Raw genomic sequence first — 9,956 nt, 5'->3', positions numbered from 1 at the left:
ATTTTCTTCTTGACACATTGGTGTCCTACTAATCTCAAGGATTTCTGTCTATATTTTTATTTGCCTTATAATCAACCTTCTGGAAAGAATAGTCTACGTCTGCTAATTTCTTGCCACCTTTTCACTCAATTCCCTATAAACTGATTTCTGCTTCTACCAATCATTTGAAACTATCTAATTTTCGGACTAATTTTCAAACTGGCTTCTGGCATCACTCATCTACTAATGACTCCCAAAGGACCTCACTTGATAAATCCACAGGTCAGTAATTTTTCATCTTTCTTAACCTATCAGCATTTGACAAAGAACCACTTCCTCTTTCTTGGAATACTTCCCTCTGTTTTGGGAGGTTATACTCTCCTGGGTTTCCTCCCACTGCTTTAGTTGTTTCTTCTCAGCCTCCTTTCCAGGTCCTTTTTCACCTCCCAGCTTTCTTAACTGTTAAGCATCTGAGGGCTCACTCAGTGAACTTTGTCTCTTTCATATCAACTCTACTTTTGGGGATCTCGTTCTATAACAATGATTAAGTATCACCTAAACACTGTTATCTGAACTTTAGACTCATATGCCAACTATTACAGATATTGGACTCCACTTGGGTCCAATATTGATCTCAGTCTCACATTTTCAAAACAAGTTTCTTTTCTGTTGTTGTTGACTTAATTTTTTTTTAAATTTCAACAGTTTTTTGGAAACAGGTGGTTTTTGGTTACATAGGTAAGTTCTTTAGTGGTGACTTCTGAGATTTTGGTGCACCTGTCACCCGAGCAGTGTAACCTGTACCCAATGTGTAGTCTTTTATCACTCACCCCCTCACACCCTTCTCCCTGAGTCCCCAAAGTCCATTATATCATTCCTGTGCTTTGGGGCCCTCATAGCTTAGGTCCCATTTATGAGAACACATGATGTCAAAACCAAGTTTCTTATCTTCTTAAACCCCTCACTCCATCTCAGTTAGTAAAAACTCTAGCTTTCCATTTGCTCCATGCCAAAAACCTTGGAGTCATTGTCACCTCTTTCATTGTGGTCGCATGCCACATCTAATTCATTAGCAAATTTTGTCGGTTCTTCTTCAAATACATCTTGAATCTAATCGCTTCTTCCTTCTTCTACCTGTACTACCTTGTTCAACCACCATCATCTCTCTCCAGGATTATCAGGATGGCCTCCCCACTGATTTTTCTACTTCTGTCCTTTCCTCATTCAGGCTGTTCCAACATGGCCTACAACATGATCCAGCAAAAATATGAGAGATCATATTATACCTCTGCTCAAAACTCTATAATGGTTTCCCATCTCAGTCAGAATCAAAGCCAAAGCATTCACAATAGCCAACAAGGCCCTGTATGATCTGGCTCACTCTTCATGTCCTGCTAATTTCTTCCTCATTCTGCTCTAACCTCACTGCTCTTCTTCTCTTTCTCAAACGTGCCGGGCATTTTCCGGCTTCAGGGCCTTTTCACATGCTGTTCATTCCTTCTACCACACTTTTCCTTAGATATTCACATGACTCACTTTATCTTCTTCATACAAGTGTCGTCTCATTAAGGCCTTTACAGGCCACCAATTCAAAACTGTAGTGCCACCATCCCTGTCATCTGCTTCAGTTTCTCAATAACACTGACAACCATTCACACTTTTAATATTTTAAATGATCACCTGTTTAATGTATTCTACCCCGCTTTACCCTATCACCACTGGAATACAAACTCCGTGAGCACAAGGATTTGGATCTGTGTTCTGTGTCTATTGATGTAACCTCTAGAACAGTTTGTGTGCCTGGAAAATAAATGAATAAGCAAATAAGGAATTAAATCTACATTTCTCAGACACATAATTTTAACTAGACATTTGATATCTCATCATATGGCTGCCCACTGCTGTCTGAGAGAGAGATCCACAACCAAACTCACCATTTCACTCACAAGCTCAAACCCCAGTTCTACAAATTATCTGTTAAGAAAGTGCACTGGGTCCTTGCTATCTTTTCCTATGAAATAGGGATAAAATTCCCTACACTCAACATTTGTTCTTTCCCTGACTTCAATCTCTACTTTGCTTTTTATTCCACCTACATAAGTACTCATTTGCAGTCTCTTGCTGGATGGTATTCCTCTTCTGAATGTCCATTATATGACGATATTTCCTGCTTATCCTTGTAAGCTGTGTTCAGACCTCTCCTCCATAGTCCTTCACTGCTGACTCCCCTTACCCTACTGCTCCACTCCCACATATCCTGCTACAGACTGAATGTTTCTGTCTCCCCAAAATTCATGTTAAAACCTTAATTCCCAGTGTGATGGTATTTGGAAATGGAGCCTGTGGGAGGTAATTAGAATCAGATAAGGTCATGATGGTGGAGACCCGGTGATGAAATTAGATCCCTGATAAGGCAGTGAGAGGAACAGAGCTCTTTCTCTCTGCTGTGTGTTGATTCAGAGAGCAGGCAGCCATCTATGAACCAGGAGGAGGGCCCTAACCAAGAACTCAATCATGCTGACATGCTCATCGCAGACTTCAGCCTCCAGAACTGTGAGAAATAAATGTCTCTTGTTCAAGCCATCCTGTCTATGGTATTCTGTTACAGTAACTCAAACTGACTAAGGCATATCCGCACACGCCAGCTCAGCACCCTGGCCAGGCACTAACCTTGTACTTACCACATTGTATTAAGAACATCTTTTACTGCTCAATTTCCCCTATAGAATATAAAATGCCCAAGGACAGGAGGCACATCTTAATCTTAATCTTTGGAGTCCCAGGGTCCTGGCAGAGGAACAGACCCATGTTAGGTGCTCAATAAATTATTACTGAACAATGAATGAATGCATGAATGGATGAATGAATAAATGAAGTAATATCACAAAGAATATTGGAAGTAATGACAATGTTTTCTTACGTACTTTGAGTTTTGCATATTTTTACTGGAGCATTTAATATTATAGCTTACAGATGAAAAGTCACAGATTTGTGATCACTTAAAACATGTCTCCACTACTAAGCTAGTGAGAAAGCAAATAAACTAACTTAGTTTGACCTGAAATTATCCAGTGAAACTCTTATGTCAATATTTTGCAACTTTTTGGATAAAGTGGCCTCATGACTGTCACAGAAAATTGATAGTGAATGTAAAAATATAATGCAGGAAAAATTGTCGTCTCTTGTGTTTCTGCAGTAAAGAGAGTTTAAGGATGTCTTGGACCCTGGCCAATGGCTGTAGAATTATTTACTTTCCCCCATTTGCTTTTCTTCCCTCTATATTTCACTTGACAAAGCCCACTGTTTAATCACATTACCTTCATTAACTGTATTTTCATTTAAATGACAGAGTTGAAAAGAGATAATAGTCTTAGAAATATGCTGCTCTTCCATAATCCATATTGCCACCTGTGGAAATCTTACAGGAAAGCTATTAAGAATGGAGTCTGATGCTGTGGCAGTAAAACTCACGGTATGTACTTATTAGGTTTGTTCTTTATGTTGCCTTCGAAAACTATATTCTGTTCTTTGAATATTACCATTAACTTTTATAATGTGCAGCCTTCATGTATATATGGTTTTAAAGGGTAACATAAAAATATAGATGTATAAATCAAGGACAAAAATGTTTATTGGAATTCCATTATTAAAAAAGAAGATAAAAAGATAGCTCCCCCATTATTTTATATAAATAGCATACCAATATGATTTAGGGAAAGCTTACATTTATTGACCATGCTTATCACTGTATTAATAAGTATAATGTGATTATACATTTCTCCCTCCATGGTGTCAGATGCAGAGGTTTTGCCTTGACTTCATTCATTGGGTTTGGGTTTTTTGTTTAGTTGAATTTAAGAGACTCCTTTGAGGAAGAACGCTTAAACAACAAATTTTATGTTTATGTATTGCTTTGAAATATTGAGATTAAGTTGCCTTAAGAATCTGAAGATGTCCTCTAACTTTTGTCTGTATCATGTAAAAAATGAGTTGGATGAAAAATAAAGAAACTATAATGTGCCATTTATATAATGATAAGAATTATTTCCAAAGATGATTCTTCTAATTTTTGAGTGGCATTAGCTGTCTAGGCAAGGCCAAGGGCATTAATTATAGAGAAGATGCTAGGGTGGAATACTTATGTACCTTTCATTGTTATAGAACTTCATTTGGGAGTTAATATCAGTGCTGTCTCCAATACCATTCATCTGACACTTGGTAAATGAGTTGTCAGTAAAGAAGAAAATATATTAATAGTTCAGATCAGTTGAAATGGGTGCTCTTATGTGTTTTACCAGAAAATTCCCCCTTCAGTTAACTCAATATCTTTTCTGACACATTTTTGTTGCACTAAAGTGTCTTTTATGGTGTGTCAGAGTTATGAATACTGATAGACCTTCTCTTAAAGTGCCCCTCAAGTTCACTGCCATTTGCTCATTAGGTTTGCTTTTTATTGCATGTCAGAATGTGCCTCCTTTTACGCACCTACTAATAAATGGGAATTGATGAGAACTGTGTCTCCAGAGCAGGCGGTAAATTCAAAGGTCTTAAATGAGGAAGTCTGTGAAGCATCCAAGACCGGGGCATGTGCCCGTGGATCTTGATCTGGCATATGGGGCATAGCTTATTTGATGTTAAGATTGAAGAGGCACACCTTCCTAAGCAGTACTTGAAGTTCAGAAATGGAAACAGTCCATTTCCCCATTGATCAAAAGACAGAAAAAGCTATCTTTTTAGAGATGTCTCCAGACTCATTTTCAATCGAAATTTATTTATGTAAGTCACACAAATAGTAGCTTTGCAGGAAGTGTTAGTATACTATTTAGAACTCTACCATAAAATTTGTAAGGTGAAGGGGTCAGTGGTAGATGAAGATGTAGCAACAAAGAAAACGATGGTGGTTACTACCTAGCAGTGGAGTCAGGGGACTGGTATGTATAATCACTGGGTCATTTGCAGAATGTGAAGATGAAACTATAGCTGAGGAGGCAAAGGGATGGGAGAAGAGAGCAATGCCTCTGTATCAGGTAGAGTTCTCTGTTTGGCTGAGCACAGTCTGGAAACCCAACCCTATGCTGCCAAGCTCTGGGAAACATCTGACCACCATCAGCATCTTCAGAAGGCAGCTCTTTAGTTCATGGAGATTTGCTGAAATGGCCTTGGTAAGCACCTATGATCATGGGAAAATATGTGAATTAGGTTTGCTGATGAAATGAGATATAGAAAGACACATGTTATATGAGTTTCAACTGTGGCAAGGAATAGCTTGCTGACTCAAAAAGAAGGCAGAAAATCAATCAGCCAGAAAGTCGCAACTACCCAACAACGATCCACTAGAAAGAGAAGGGAACCCAGAACCCTGAGGGCTTTTCAGAAATTTCAAATTAGTGTTTCTCAATTATTTGTCTATTACTTTTATGGTTTGGTTCATATCCACAAAGTATTATTAATTTAACATTTTTATTTAAATTAGCCTTACCCTGTATTACAATATATGTGATATACTAGTTTTATATTTTCTAATATATACTAAAATAAACACATAACTATGAAAATTAAAAATTTAATAACCCCTGGTCTACCTTAAATCTTCTCATGTTCTGCCACTGGGACAACTTCTGTGCTTTGGGGACGCTATGCTAAATGAAAAGAGCAAAATATCTCTCACATATTTTGGAGAGGACCAGACCAGCAGGGTCTGGGAAAGGGATTTAATATTATTTGTTTGTAGTTTAGACCCTGCCTGCTTCCAAGAAGATTTAGAAATTATCACATGTATACAGTAAGACTGTTAAAGTAAAAAATGTATAAATATCAGAACCCTGCAGAAGAGGAAGCAAATATAATGTCCCTCCAGGCTGAAATAGTTACCAGGTTGAGTATTAAATTTAGCTCTGTGCTTTCTGGAAAGGTCAACATTATATCTAACTTGCTCTTGTGCTTTATGACCTCTGTTGAGCCTTGTTACCTAAGGGAGATACCCATATGGAAAAACACAGCATTCTCTTTCTATGTTAAGAAGTGTTGAAGTTTCCTAGAATTTCTGTTGAAAATTCCACATACCCAGACATCAGTTTCAAACCTGACAGGTTTTGCTAATAGGAAGAGTGGGAGAGCTGGATCTGTCAAGGTAAGCAGTATGTATGAGAGTCAGTGAGGCTTGAAGTAGAGGCTTGCTTGGCAGAGGTGAGAGTGCATCTGAGGCTCGATGTCATGAATCTGTGGGCAGTCACAACTGCTAACTCCTGTCTAGTGCTATGTTCCAGTTGTCTACTGCTGTCTAACAAACCACTTTAAAACTTAGGCAATTAAGACAAAACTTATTTAATATTTCTTAAGGTCAGGGGGTTGATTGTGCCCAACTGGTTGGTTTTCACCTGAGGTCTCTCAAGCACTTACAGGCAGCTGTCATCTAGGCCTGCAGTCACCCAAAAGCTCAGCTGGGCTAGAAGTTCAATATGGTACGCTTACATGTCTGGTAGTTGATACTAGCTAGCTGTCAGTTTTTGAAAGCTTAGCTAGGCTGGAGCAGCTAATCATGGCTTTGTTGTATGGTTCCTGCTTCTCACTGCAGAGACTGGGTTCTTGGAAGAAATGTCCTATGAGCAAATATTCCAAAATGTAGGGATCAGGAGTTGCTGGGCTACTTAAGGGCCATATGCAGAACCTCAGTTGTATATTATTGAATAGAGCAATCAAATGGCCTACTCAGATTCAAAGTGGTTGGAAAAATAAACTTCTAATGGTGTGAGGACAAAATCACAATGAAGAAGAGTTTGTAAAGTAGCAAATTATATTGTGACCATCTTTGGGAAATATAATCTATCACATCCTCCAAGAGCTCTCTGTACTCTGGAATCAAAGCAGATATAAAGAATACAAATAAGTATTTTGGGAATATTATTTAAGGCATGGTATAAAGTCATGTAAGCACTGAACTGTAAGTTGTAGTGACTTTGACATGTAAAGAAATTGATTATTTAATTGTGAGGACAGGAAAGAGCTCTAGACCAAAATTCTCCTTCTGGCTGTATATTTTATTAGCTATGTAGCCTTGGGATAGTAACTGGGCCTTCTAACTGTGTCTATATAACAAGAGGTCTGGATTGGATGATCTGTAAGAGACATTTTCATTCTTAATAACTAGGAAACCATGAGCTTCATGCCTATTTGCTTGCTGTGGGTCAGGGAGAATAATATGGTGAATGAATTGCTTATAAATCAAAATAACACATTTTGAACAGGGTTTGCTTTTCTGGGAATCAATAATTGACATTAAATACTGTAGGGAAAGTTATTGATGACATTGATTGTTAGATTAGTCCTTTGGCTCTAGAGTCAAAGGAAGGCATTTCCTAATGATCTTCTATAATATACAAACTAAGTTTCTTTTCTATGTATTTCACTCTAATGTGAACTCAAATAATCTCTGACCTGCTAACAGATTTGGAAGCTGACAAATTTATTTGTAAGCAGAATAATTACCTCTTAATATTGGTTTGTAAATCCATATTGCCATTCATTGAATTTCTCCAAGTAGAAACAAGATATATCCAGGTCTACAACTGTGGATGGCTACATGTGGATCCCTACTTAATATTGAATGAGACAATGCATATCTGTCACAAGGTAATATATGATAGCTGTATCTAATTGCATATAAAAGAGGACCAAGCCACTTGACATCTCTCTGCTCTCAAGAAAACAATGTGAGCAGGACATAGATATGTCCTGTGTTCCACACAAGTGCAAGGGGATTTTGGAGTTGTGGTAAATGAGATGGATTCTCTCCAGCGAACAAACCAAGAAAGGGTTGGAAAACAATATAAAATGGTCAGACATCTTCTGGATAGAGATTGTAGAGGAGTTTAGCATAGGATATGAGCCTTGCTAGGTTTTTCTATAATGACAAGTTTAAATAGGACCAATCTGCATTTTTATAAACAGCAATCACTTCCTAGAATTTTAGGGTTTCCCAAATCAAACTCCTGAATGTCAGTCTCTCCCACTTCAGTCATGGGTAACTGCCCTCTCTCTGAGCATTACCCCTCATTTATCTTAAGGAAAATGATAGACCAGTTTGTAGCATATCCTAAATTCTCTACTTAAATTGTGCTGCAATAGACACACAATGGGACACCATCAACTAAGTAACCACTGAATGACTATTACATACAAGACACTGTATTGGAGGCTATCAAAGGGTATATTCATTCATTCATTCTTTTTTTTTTTTTTTTTTTTTGCTTATTCCATGAACATTTCTGAGTGCCTACTTAATGACAGGCTCTGTCTGTTGTGAGAAAAGATTGTAGTTGTCTATCTAACAACCATACATCCTACTCCCTCACATACACACTATTCCACAGAGGCAACCTGGTATTCATCTTAAAGGCAACAACTCTGGGGCCAGATCACCTGAGTTGCAACCCTGCTGTCACTACTGAATAACAGTGTGACCTTAATTAATTTATTTATTTATTTATTTATTTAATACAAGGTTATCTTGCTGTCTCACCAAGGGTGAAGTGCTTTGGCATGTCCATAGCTCACTGCACCCTCAAACTCTTGGGTTCGAAGGATCCTCCAGGTTCAGCCTCTTGAGTAGCTAGAACTACAGGTCCACACAATCACACCTGGTTAATTTTTAATTTTTTTTGTAGATATGGGGTTTCACTATGTTGCCCAGGATGGTCTCAAACTCCTGGCCTCAACCCATCTTCCCACCACTGCCTCCCAAAGTACTGGGATTATAGGCATGAGCCACCATGCCCGGCCCTTAAGTTATTTAATATCTTGATAAGTTATAGATAATAACCACCTCATATAATTTTTGTATTAAATGATTTAATACACATTTCTATATCTCTTTATGTATGTTTAATAACTCTTAGAATAGTGCCTCCCTTGTTGTAAGTGCTGTGTAAGAGTTGATTTTGTTCAAGTCTTGGTAGGCCATATCCTTCAAAGGAGACTAAGTCCCTTCTCAGCTGAAGGTGCATATCAACTCTGGTTGAAATGACTCATGTAAATTCCATTCTCTTGTCCATGATGTAATGTCGTTCTGTCCAGTAAAATGTGAGGGGAAGTCTGGAGTGGATTTCTAGTACAGTTTTTCTGACTTTTATGAAAGAACATAAGGAAGAGATGGTCTATCTTCTCACCTCTGGAAGTTATTGTTGAGGATATAAGGTTGGAGTAACTTGGGGATGTGAGGGGCCATGTAAGGACAAACACGAACATTCCAAAGATGGCAGAACAAAATGTGGAAATGGAATGGGCCCCTGAGCCATTCATTGAGCCCTTGAATTCAGTGATCTTGGAACATACAACAGGACTTGTCAGACAATAAAGATAACAAAGCCCTCATTGTATGAGTCATTTTGCTTGTTTTCTGTTACTTGCTGGTGAGGTCATCAGGTGAACTGACACATCGTTCTTCCCTGATCATGAGGATTCATGGCATCATTAAAATTTCTTTTCTATTTAAACAAATATGAGAAACGAAACATGCTCAGACTTTCTAGTAAGGAAGAACAAAAGCCCACCTCAGAGGACGAATAAGCAAGCCATTTACCCTAATTCAGGTGAGTGGTATTTATTTTAATATGTATAAAAATTACAATAGATAGAAGTGTAAAATGGTGTGAGATTGATTTCATCAGTCTTGTCACATAAGAAGAATAATCCTCTGGGTCACTCTCACGCTGCACGATGGCATAATAAATAAGGAAAACATGGTCATGACTCCTTCTCTATGAGAGATGCGATAGTTGATTAAGTGCAATCTATTAGTAGCTGCCAGTAACAAGAAAGGTTAATTTGAACCAGATAGTCTCAGGTTTCAACCTCTTCTATGGCTGCAAATCCGGATAGGTGTCCTTTGCTTACTGGTTCAAGCTACTGACAGGCAGACCTGAAATGGTTTTGGCTTCTGCCTGTGGCCCCAGAGCCAGGGAATCCAATAACAGTCTTTT

The 9,956-nt window shown here is 38.2% G+C and overlaps 1 non-coding gene across 1 annotated transcript; it reads right to left on the bottom strand.

The window, feature by feature from the left end:
* Window positions 1-8,238: 8,238 nt before the first annotated feature.
* On the bottom strand, window positions 8,239-8,349 carry MIR4510 (microRNA mir-4510). The gene has a single exon (NR_106322.1). It is a non-coding gene; the product is annotated as a microRNA mir-4510 (primary transcript).
* Between the last annotated feature and the right edge of the window lie 1,607 nt (window positions 8,350-9,956).

The sequence above is a fragment of the Gorilla gorilla genome, chromosome 16 (genome assembly GCF_029281585.2).
Source record: "Gorilla gorilla gorilla isolate KB3781 chromosome 16, NHGRI_mGorGor1-v2.1_pri, whole genome shotgun sequence".
NCBI lineage: Eukaryota > Metazoa > Chordata > Mammalia > Primates > Hominidae > Gorilla > Gorilla gorilla.
The sequence above is the reverse complement of the archived record's forward strand: the minus strand, read 5'-3'. Positions and strand labels throughout refer to the sequence as shown.